Below are 9,205 nucleotides of genomic sequence, written 5' to 3' on the forward strand. Positions count from 1 at the left end.
CGAATTAGAAGAAAAATACATAAAATCTTTCTTGTAGAGGACGTCAGTACCTTTTTCTAAGGTACATAATCTTTTGGGATTGACTGTATAGCCAATACATCCTTAAGTGAATCTTAAATTGCAATTAGAAATTAAGTGCTGATCTCGATTTGCTGTACTGAGGAAATTCATAAAATGTTTTCAAGTATGAATTTGAAAAATATTTTAGGTAAAATGAACCTGAATCATTAATAAACTAATAGGCAAAATACAACTTAGAAGCCAAATAAGGTCAGATTCGAAGTAATCGATAATCTCTCGCGTTTAAGACTTTAACACGTTGGCCGACATGACACTTAACTCGGTCCGTACGTTAACACGGAATCAAGATTCTGTTCGACTCCTGAGATTCGTCCAGGACTTTGATAGCACTTGGGAGTTCACTTTTGCAGACAATGCGAAACGAAAGAACTAGGAGGGATGGAGGAGATCGATTGAGAAGCTGCATTCATACAGCCTCTTTTGCTTCTACCTGGAAGCAGTCAAACGAAATAATGAAGTGTATGTGGGCCAGGTCTTCGCGCAGTTGCTCCACTTCTGCTCGCGTATTTAATTAATGCATGATAGCTGCCGGAGCTCTCTGCTCAGTTGAACAATTCTGGTACCCAATTGCGACAGTCGTGTCGATAATCAAACTAGTGCCACCGATTCTTTCTACTATGTAAAGTTGAAATGGACCACTGATTGAATTGATCAATCGTTATTAATAAAATGTATCGAAAAATAACAAGACTACAGTAATTTGTATCAATTACCAATTAGTAAGAATTTTGCCAATAATCATTCAATCAATATCTAATTAATGTGTCTATACATCTGTGATTGATGCAACGTATTGGGAGTCGAATGTGTTCAATTTATGTTCGTAATTTATCGTTTGTAATATACAAATGAATTTCAAACGTTAGGCGATTAATAAGAGAAATTTCTTTCGGAAATGTTGTGTATTCCGTTTGCGCAATTCTTTGTATCAAAATTGTAAATTTTTAATCGAACTTGGCAAAGTCGTATGTGGAATGAATAATTTATGGTATCAGATTTGTATATTCAGTTGGATTTCTATTCATAATTCCATTATCGGGTAATAAGGAGTGATTTACTTAATAATTCGATTGATTTGATAATTAAATTACATTTACGAATTGTATAATAAAATACAGAATGCAACCAGATATTAGTTAGCCAAATAAAAAAACGAGCTGAAAGAAAAATACGCACAGTTGCTGTTACGTGAAACTAATTCGTGCGTACTTCTTCTGGCAATACTCATAATCGCGAAAACGCGTAAAAAACAGCACAGATCTCTAAAGTGACATTTACAAAGCAGAAATTTAGCAAAAAAAAAACTGGTTTGCCGTGCATCATGCATTCCCCAAATCGATCCTTTTGATAAACACACTGAGTCCCATGTATATTCATACCCATTTTACGACTGAATACATATTTTTATGTTTGACGAAACAACTTAGTATTCTTAAACAATGTACATGCATATTAACTTCCGTATATGTAAATTTGCAAAAAGCATGTTCCAAATTTTTATCGGAGACTCATATACAAAAGTTAAAAAACATGTCCTTTAACTTCTTATTCAAGATTTCGACGAATAGCAATTTCTTTAAAGTTTCTCTTATACATAATATAGTAAACTAAACCTTTTAACACCCCAAAGAATATTAAGCTGTTCGATCCAATATTGAAAAGGTTATTCAGATCTGATATATGTACGAATTTACATGAAACTCACTGTATGTATATGTACACATACATGTATTAGCGAACAGTTCGCTTTTATGCTATCGTATATGTGTTTGCTACCCCAGGAACCAATTGTGCGATCCATTTTTAAAACCCAAAACCTTTTATTATTTTATCACTGTTTTGAAACAGTTAGCAACTATTTTTATTTATGACAAAATTATTTCTTCAACAAGTCTTTCACGTACTTTTATTTGATAAAAGTACTCTTATATCACTATCATTTAGTTGCCCTCTTTTTATTAGAAAATATCACTGCGGCTGGTCGAATCAGCCGTAAATCAGCAATAAGTTTTGTTCTCAGAATACTAAAACCTCCACGTTTCCGCTATCAATTCAGAAACTCGTTTGCTATAATGTCGTGGTGGTAAATACCCGATGGGAAGGTGTTGAGGTCGACGGAAGTTCGATTGATTAACAGATAGCGAGTAATAAAAGTTTCCGATTAGACTCCACAATTCTGACTGAATTTGAACTGAGATTGAAAAGAAAACGTCGAGTACCAATTTCCGTACCGGTTCAATCAATCCCAAGGATGCACAGGAGAACTTATATTCTGTGAAGTTGAATGCCTACTTCCTGCAAGACTTGATAAATGGTGTGATGCAAATTTCTTTAGAAATAGTTGTTTCGTGTATAAGTGTTTTAAATTCTATACTGTGAGCCGTGGATGATTGTCCTTCGTTTAAAATACATATTTAATGTTTTTAATATTCTGACAACTTGTTTGTTACAATTTTTTATATTTATAATGATATTACTCTGTACTGAATAAGATTTGAGCATTCATTGATATTGCTTGAAATTTACAACAAATTGCCAGCCCTCATTCAATTAGAGTGCTATCCATCGACGACCTACCCCTTTCAATCTACAAGTGAATCACGTGTTTGCTAGAGAAACAGTTTACCCTCTTGATCAAGTTTATTCGCCTATCAAGATTACTCCCCACTGTTTACAACTATTAAAACTGTTCTAGTCTCTGAATAAATCAAACATGAAACTCTGTTTGTAAAAGAAAATTCCTAGGACGATAAGAAATTTAAGAAAAGCAAGGAAGAATTTCTCAACAATTTGTCGTTTTTGTGCTCCAAGTAACCAGCGTTCTTTTCAAGCTTGAAATTCTTCGTCCCGAGCGTCGCTCTTAATTTTATTGTGCAAATTCTCGCACGCCACGTTTGAGAGGAGATGTCGGGTTTCTGACAGTGAAACTTATTCAGCAGTCCGTTTACCATATTATATTCGTTTCCGCCTCAGTGTCTTTTCGCTTAATATTCCTTGTCTGCACTACTTGCCCGGGAATCTATTAAGGGGTACAAATTGGAATTTTAATCAAAGCATAATTTCCCTACGTTGGAAGACAGCAACGTTGTAAAAACGACGCTCCACTGGCCGAAAGAAACGTTTAATCCGTCTTTTACGAGCTTTTAGATTTATCATTGATCTTAAGAAAATAATTAAACATAGCAATCTGTTGTGGGAAATAATTTATGTCTACATTGATGTGAGATTTAAAAGCTTATTTACTCTTTGATGCTTCATGTATCTCACAAATTAATTAGTGCAATCATCACGGGAATTCATTTATTTATAATACATTGGAGCTTCATTAATCAATGTCAACTTAATTAATGTTCTCTAATAAAGAAAATCAAGGAAAGAATGAAAAAAATTATAATTTATGCATTATATTCATATTATATAGAAAAATGAAAGTGTCGAAATACATACAATTAAACTATGATAATTAAATTTGAAAATGGTTATTGAAATGCATTGAGAATAAATTCGAAGGAATTATTGAAATTCTACCGTACAATTGTGAGATTAAATGAAGAATTCAATGTATAATCAATACAAAACGGGCTTCGAGAATTCCTAGAATTGGATAGTAAATGGCTGTTAAAAATTCTAACGGCGTACGGCAAAGGCAGAAACGAGGCATGTTTATAACTACTTAAATGTGTTAATGCTGCGATAAGAACTAATCGCGTTTTACACGGTAATGTTTGCACGTATGCCGGTTTTACGTGGCAAGTAACGTAACGTCCGGTTCCATAATCATCTTCCGTTCGCTGATGCGAGCTTCCTTGAACAGTAGGAAGGTCCCCGGTTGTTTGCTTTTATCAAATAAACACGGACAGCCTAATAAGATTCTCGACACAATACCGGTCCTCTCGAACCTCGACCGAATTTCCCACTGTTTCCCGATCGATCCCCGAAACTTTTCCCGATGAAATACAACGAGAAGTTTCATTCTCGATCAAACTTCCAATACTTCTTCCATTCCTCTTATTAGAATCTCGGATTACTTTATTACACGGTCTCGTTTCTTTTCTTATCGCACGTGCGTATCGTTGCATGTGAATAACGTGTTTAATGTTCTAGGACATTTTCGTCTTAATTGCTTTTCCTAATCCCCTTGAGAAGCTTGTATTATTTTCTTATTGTACATGTAGGTGTGTTCTTTCACATGAATAATTTTTTACAAGATTTTTTGTCTTGACTGCTGCTTACAAGATTCTTATTAATGCTGAGGAAAACGTTTATGCAAATATGTATTTGTAGGAAAAGCGAGTAAAGAGCATTAAAATAAATACCGATGCTTTTGTAGAAACGTTTTTAAGAGGTCTTTATCTTAATTGCTTTCCATACGATTCTTGTTACTGCTGGGCAAAACGCTTGTACAAATACGTTTTTAAGAAAACTGAATAAAGAGTGAGATTATTCGTTGCATTAATATGCAAACAAATATCATTCGTCTTCGTCTAATAATAATTGTTACAATTTATCGTAATTGAATTTTACGATGTGGCAGCCTGTTTGAACGTGGACTTACATTGATTGGCTAGCGAGAACCCTCAGCGTTAAGCTCGCGTATCACGTACCCCGTTGCACTTTCCAATAAAAAAATCCTGCAGGCCCTTTCCCGTCTTAATCAATTACTCACTCGGGTATTTGATCAATCTCTTTAACAAGTCTTCATCTTATTATAGTGCACCGTATCCTTCGCCGACCTCGTACCCCAATTTCCCTAATCTTCTTTGGCCCGTTCTCGTTCACTTATTCGCTGACCAACGAACCACCCCCGGAGAGTAAAAACAAAAAATGTTTCGTTTCGTATGGAAATGTGCAGTGTATACGTGTAATTAGTCGAGGAACATCCACCACTCAGTCATGCAGTTTAAACGTCAGGGCGAGTTACCTTGTGACCGCAGTCGGGCACAACAAAAATTTGATTCGTGTATCGAGAACAGCGTGAAAAATAACTCGAGCGAGACTCACGGTTCACTGTGAGTCTAAACGCGGGACGCACCACCACCGTGTCCGCAAACCCGACGCTTTCCGTGTCCGAGAGGCCACTGACAGAACTCGCAATTCCCCATCTTGCTCGGATACTCCTACCCTACCTCTCGGCTCCGACGTTCAAAGGGTAGGGGTTGCCTGTGAAACGAGGAAAATGCACGAGAGTAACGGAGAGAGGAGAGCCTCTATCGACCCAAACGAAACGAACCACCGTCGACGAGCGAAAGGCGGAGATACGAAGTCGATAGCGATAGCTCCGACTGAACCTTCCATGGGGTTGCTCCAACCCCTTCGACGTCCCCTTAAGCTTAATCGGAGATAATCATTTTTATACTGCAACTTTTTATGACACAGAAGAAATTGATGAGTTCTGGGAATTAGCTAGGAATATGATGGTCAGTTGGAAGCCTGGCTGTAAGTTACTTCGATCCCTTCGACATCCTTAGCTTGGACAGGGATAATGATATTTCATTTTACAACTTTTATAACATAATAAGAAGTTGGCAGCCAATATTTTATAAAGAATTAAATAGGCAAAGTGCATACAGTCTGTTAAAATATAATTCAGATGAAGAAAATAAGATGCTGAACTTTTTAAATAATGATTTATAAAACCAACAAATCTGATGAAAATAGGAAGAAAGGATTTTCTGTAGCTACTGTATATCACGAAAATTTTTATCATAACTAAAATTGAAGAAAAAACTTCTCAGAGCCTACACCCCAACATTAAACTAATTCTGTTAATGGACACGCAACTGAGCTTAAAAAAATCAACAAGTCTCTAAACACTCATAAAGCGACCACAATTTTCTTCTTTCTTGTAAAGGGATGTTGACGGGGCAAGTGGCGTGGGGGATCAATGCCATCACTAAGTATTATGCACATGCACGCTTCCGTGAACGATGGCGAACGCACGACGAAAAGGCGCCAACGTGTTGTCAGGAGGACCAATTCTAGTCTTTTGAAAAAACTGACGCTTATGAGAACGGAGGGAAGAACAATCAAGTGGAACGGGCTTGATCGTGGAGAACCATTTCCTATTAGCGAACAACCTTCCGAGGGTCCCAAGTCATTTCACATGCATTGAATGAAAAGATAATGTCACGCTTCACCGAATAAACTTGGAAATACATAAAAATATGTATTTAGAAAAACTTTTTTAAAACTTGTAGACTTACGGAGTGGTTCATTTATCATTGCATCTAATTTAAAATTCGATTATCCTGCAAATACTCTTTCCACAATTTGAACTTCGACAACATTGAACAAACAACATTCGAAAACTGGGAAAACAGGTTACGAGCGATCTTCTTCCCGATTTACAAGCTCGAAGTTTCATGTTTCACAGTTTACAACTAAGCCATTGCCATAAATTTTTTAATATTCTCGCACACTTTAATGTCTAGTACATGACGTGCGTTGCATGAAAACTCTGCAGTTTTATTCATAAACTAAAGGAAAAAGTTTTTGTTAGAACTAGATTCTTGTAGAACTCTCACAAAATGGGTTCTATTTGCCTAATGAGAATCTCATAATACGCGCAAAATCCGTGTACGGTGTCTCTTTTTATTAATTAATTTTAGAGCACATTAAGATGATTAGGAAGATGATCTGCACCTCTGTTCGCACGCGATTGCACACGTTTCCTTCTATTCTAATTCCTTTGTTAAAATAACAAGCTGAAATTAAATCAACATAACTTTACGTGTATTCGTCCTGTTGTCTGTAAGTTACATTTAGTATTTGTTGTATTACATCCCTTACGTCTTACAAATCTTTGTAGAGGTAGAGAATTCGAAGACTCAGGGCCGGATTAAAGATTCACGAGGCTCGAGACTAAAATGAATGTGCGTCCCACTTAAGGGGTTTTATAAATTTTGCTTCACGCATAATTGAAATTATGTGTGCACAATATATTTTTTTATTCCAACTCGCGAGGCCCTTTGGATATTGGGGTCCGAGGCTGCCTGCCCGTCCTTTAATCCGCCCCTGCAAAGACTGATATGAGCTCATTTAAACATTCAATTCACACCCAATTTATTAAGATCAATGATCGTCAGACCATTCCTATATCACAGAAAAGTTTTAGAACACGTATTATCGTTCAACAACGAGTTTATGTACGCACACCTCTGTTCCTAAGTCTTACGACATAAGCGTGATTGTAACATGAAATATCAGACTTTTTAAATACTGAACCAGGCCATGTCTCAAGACTTACAAACAGCGATGCACGTTTAAATTTCTAAAATCACAGACATCGAATATTTATTTAATATCGAGGTTTAACGATTGTAACATTGCTTCAAACGGAAGTCAATATTTCAGACCCTGAATTACCGACAAAGATGAATGCGTCGCGAGTCAGCGCGCTCTGGGTTACGTTCAAACCTTACATTCTCACCCCCAGTGTAATCTGATAAAAAATTGCTGCTCCACAAATGCTTGTAAGCCTGTTCAATCGACATGCACAACCATATTTTTGAGTTTACGTCGTTAAGCCTGTTTGGGAGCTGACTCGCGACGTTCACAGCCGCAGTTGGAACGCGGCCACGCTTTCGTTCACTGTAAACGTCAGCCAATTATGACATAACAACATTTAACGAAAAATGTCGAGTCTTTGAGATTATCTAATACAATTTTATGAAAACGATACATGCGACGGGTTTGACAGAATTAAATGCAAAGGAAGGGGAGGCTCGTTGCCATTTTTATTAACACTTCCGGTTTGGAATCCCAAGAAATAAAGAGTAAAATGAACTTCACTAAATATAGTTAAAAAATTGAAACAATTATGATCAGATAATTCCTTTCATTTGTCTTATGCATACATAATAACATTTTTTATTACAACAAGCGTATCGGTTTTCCTAATTGTTAATTATTTAACATTAAAGTAAAGCTACCAATAATATTTTACTACTCAAAAAAGTGCTTCATGATTTTCAATTGGCACAACAGCAACTTTTGCATTTAATCCCACCAATTACATAAGTGATTGTGAGACGCAGATCGCAGGTGTCTACGATAGTGTCGAAGGTAATCCCTGAAACGAAGCCCTTAAAAGAAGATCGGAAGCGTCTTATCATCACCGATACGCAATGTTATGATTACTATAAAAAAAAAAAATCGTAATACGTGTCGTACAAAATTAACGAGACTTCGTAATGCAAATGATAGCTCTCTTCTTTTATGTTGCGGGCTAATTGTAAGATGAAGACAACAACGATGATAAAACGGGAGACTGTGATACAAATATACATACATATGTATATCGAACTTTGATACTCTTTAAATACTTTTGAATTCAATTATGTACAAATATAATATCACACGTGCATACAATTATACAATTATAATAATACACATACATACAATTATAACATTACACATACGTACAGACGTAACAGTACATACAAAGTTATAAGTTATATACAAATTCGTGACTTAAATTAAAAGAGACGATGTCCTCGCATTAAAGGAAGTTCTTGTGAATTTACAAGAAAAATTGACCATTGTTTTCAGTACAAAAAATATGATCGGCATACACGGTATGCAGATTGACTACACGGTTTCACGTATCAAAATATAAAACTCATTGATGGTCTATTATTAAATAATTAAACACGCTAGCCTACTTCGCGAGATTATCGTCCGGGATAATCGAGTCTGGCTTAATAATAGAACCTCAGATCGATTGCCTCTACGCATAAACGTGTCGGAAGTCCTCGAATCGTTGTGTGTTGAAAAAACTACAAAGACCCCGCCGTTACCTGTTATACATTTTTCCCCTGTCTCTTAATCTTTCCCTTTTTTAGGGCTAGTGCAACGAACTCGCACAGTGCAATAAAGCTTTACAGCGAATAATAAAAAAAAATGATACTGAGTTCTTAACGCTAAACGTATACAATTAAATGCCCTGTGAAAAAAATAATAAAAAGAAATTTTCTGTAAAAAGTGCGAATTTGAATAATATAATAAAATTCTGCAGCTAATAATTAAAAGAAATCCTATCCTAATTTGTTAAGGTTGTATAAACTCTTACATAAAAACAGTGACAAAATATTGAACTTTTAACAATTACTAAATATTATATTAA

General features: G+C 35.8%; 1 protein-coding gene across 3 annotated transcripts in view; it reads right to left on the reverse strand.

Annotated features, from left to right (window-relative positions):
• The window catches only part of Mctp (multiple C2 domain and transmembrane region protein), a 30,761-nt gene extending 25,590 nt beyond the window's left edge, over window positions 1-5,171 (reverse strand). The window contains exon 1 of one of the 3 annotated variants that reach the window (XM_018030420.2): window positions 5,003-5,171. The gene's annotated coding sequence lies outside the window, so the exon portion shown is untranslated. Of the gene's footprint in view, window positions 1-4,636; window positions 4,980-5,002 lie in introns of those variants that run through there. The other 2 variants (XM_018030421.2, XM_026816560.1) reach the window with 2 other exon arrangements.
• Window positions 5,172-9,205: the final 4,034 nt, after the last annotated feature.

The sequence above is a fragment of the Ceratina calcarata genome, unplaced genomic scaffold, assembly GCF_001652005.2.
Source record: "Ceratina calcarata isolate Rehan_Ccalc_2016 unplaced genomic scaffold, ASM165200v1 scaffold525.2, whole genome shotgun sequence".
Taxonomy (NCBI): Eukaryota; Metazoa; Arthropoda; class Insecta; order Hymenoptera; family Apidae; genus Ceratina; species Ceratina calcarata.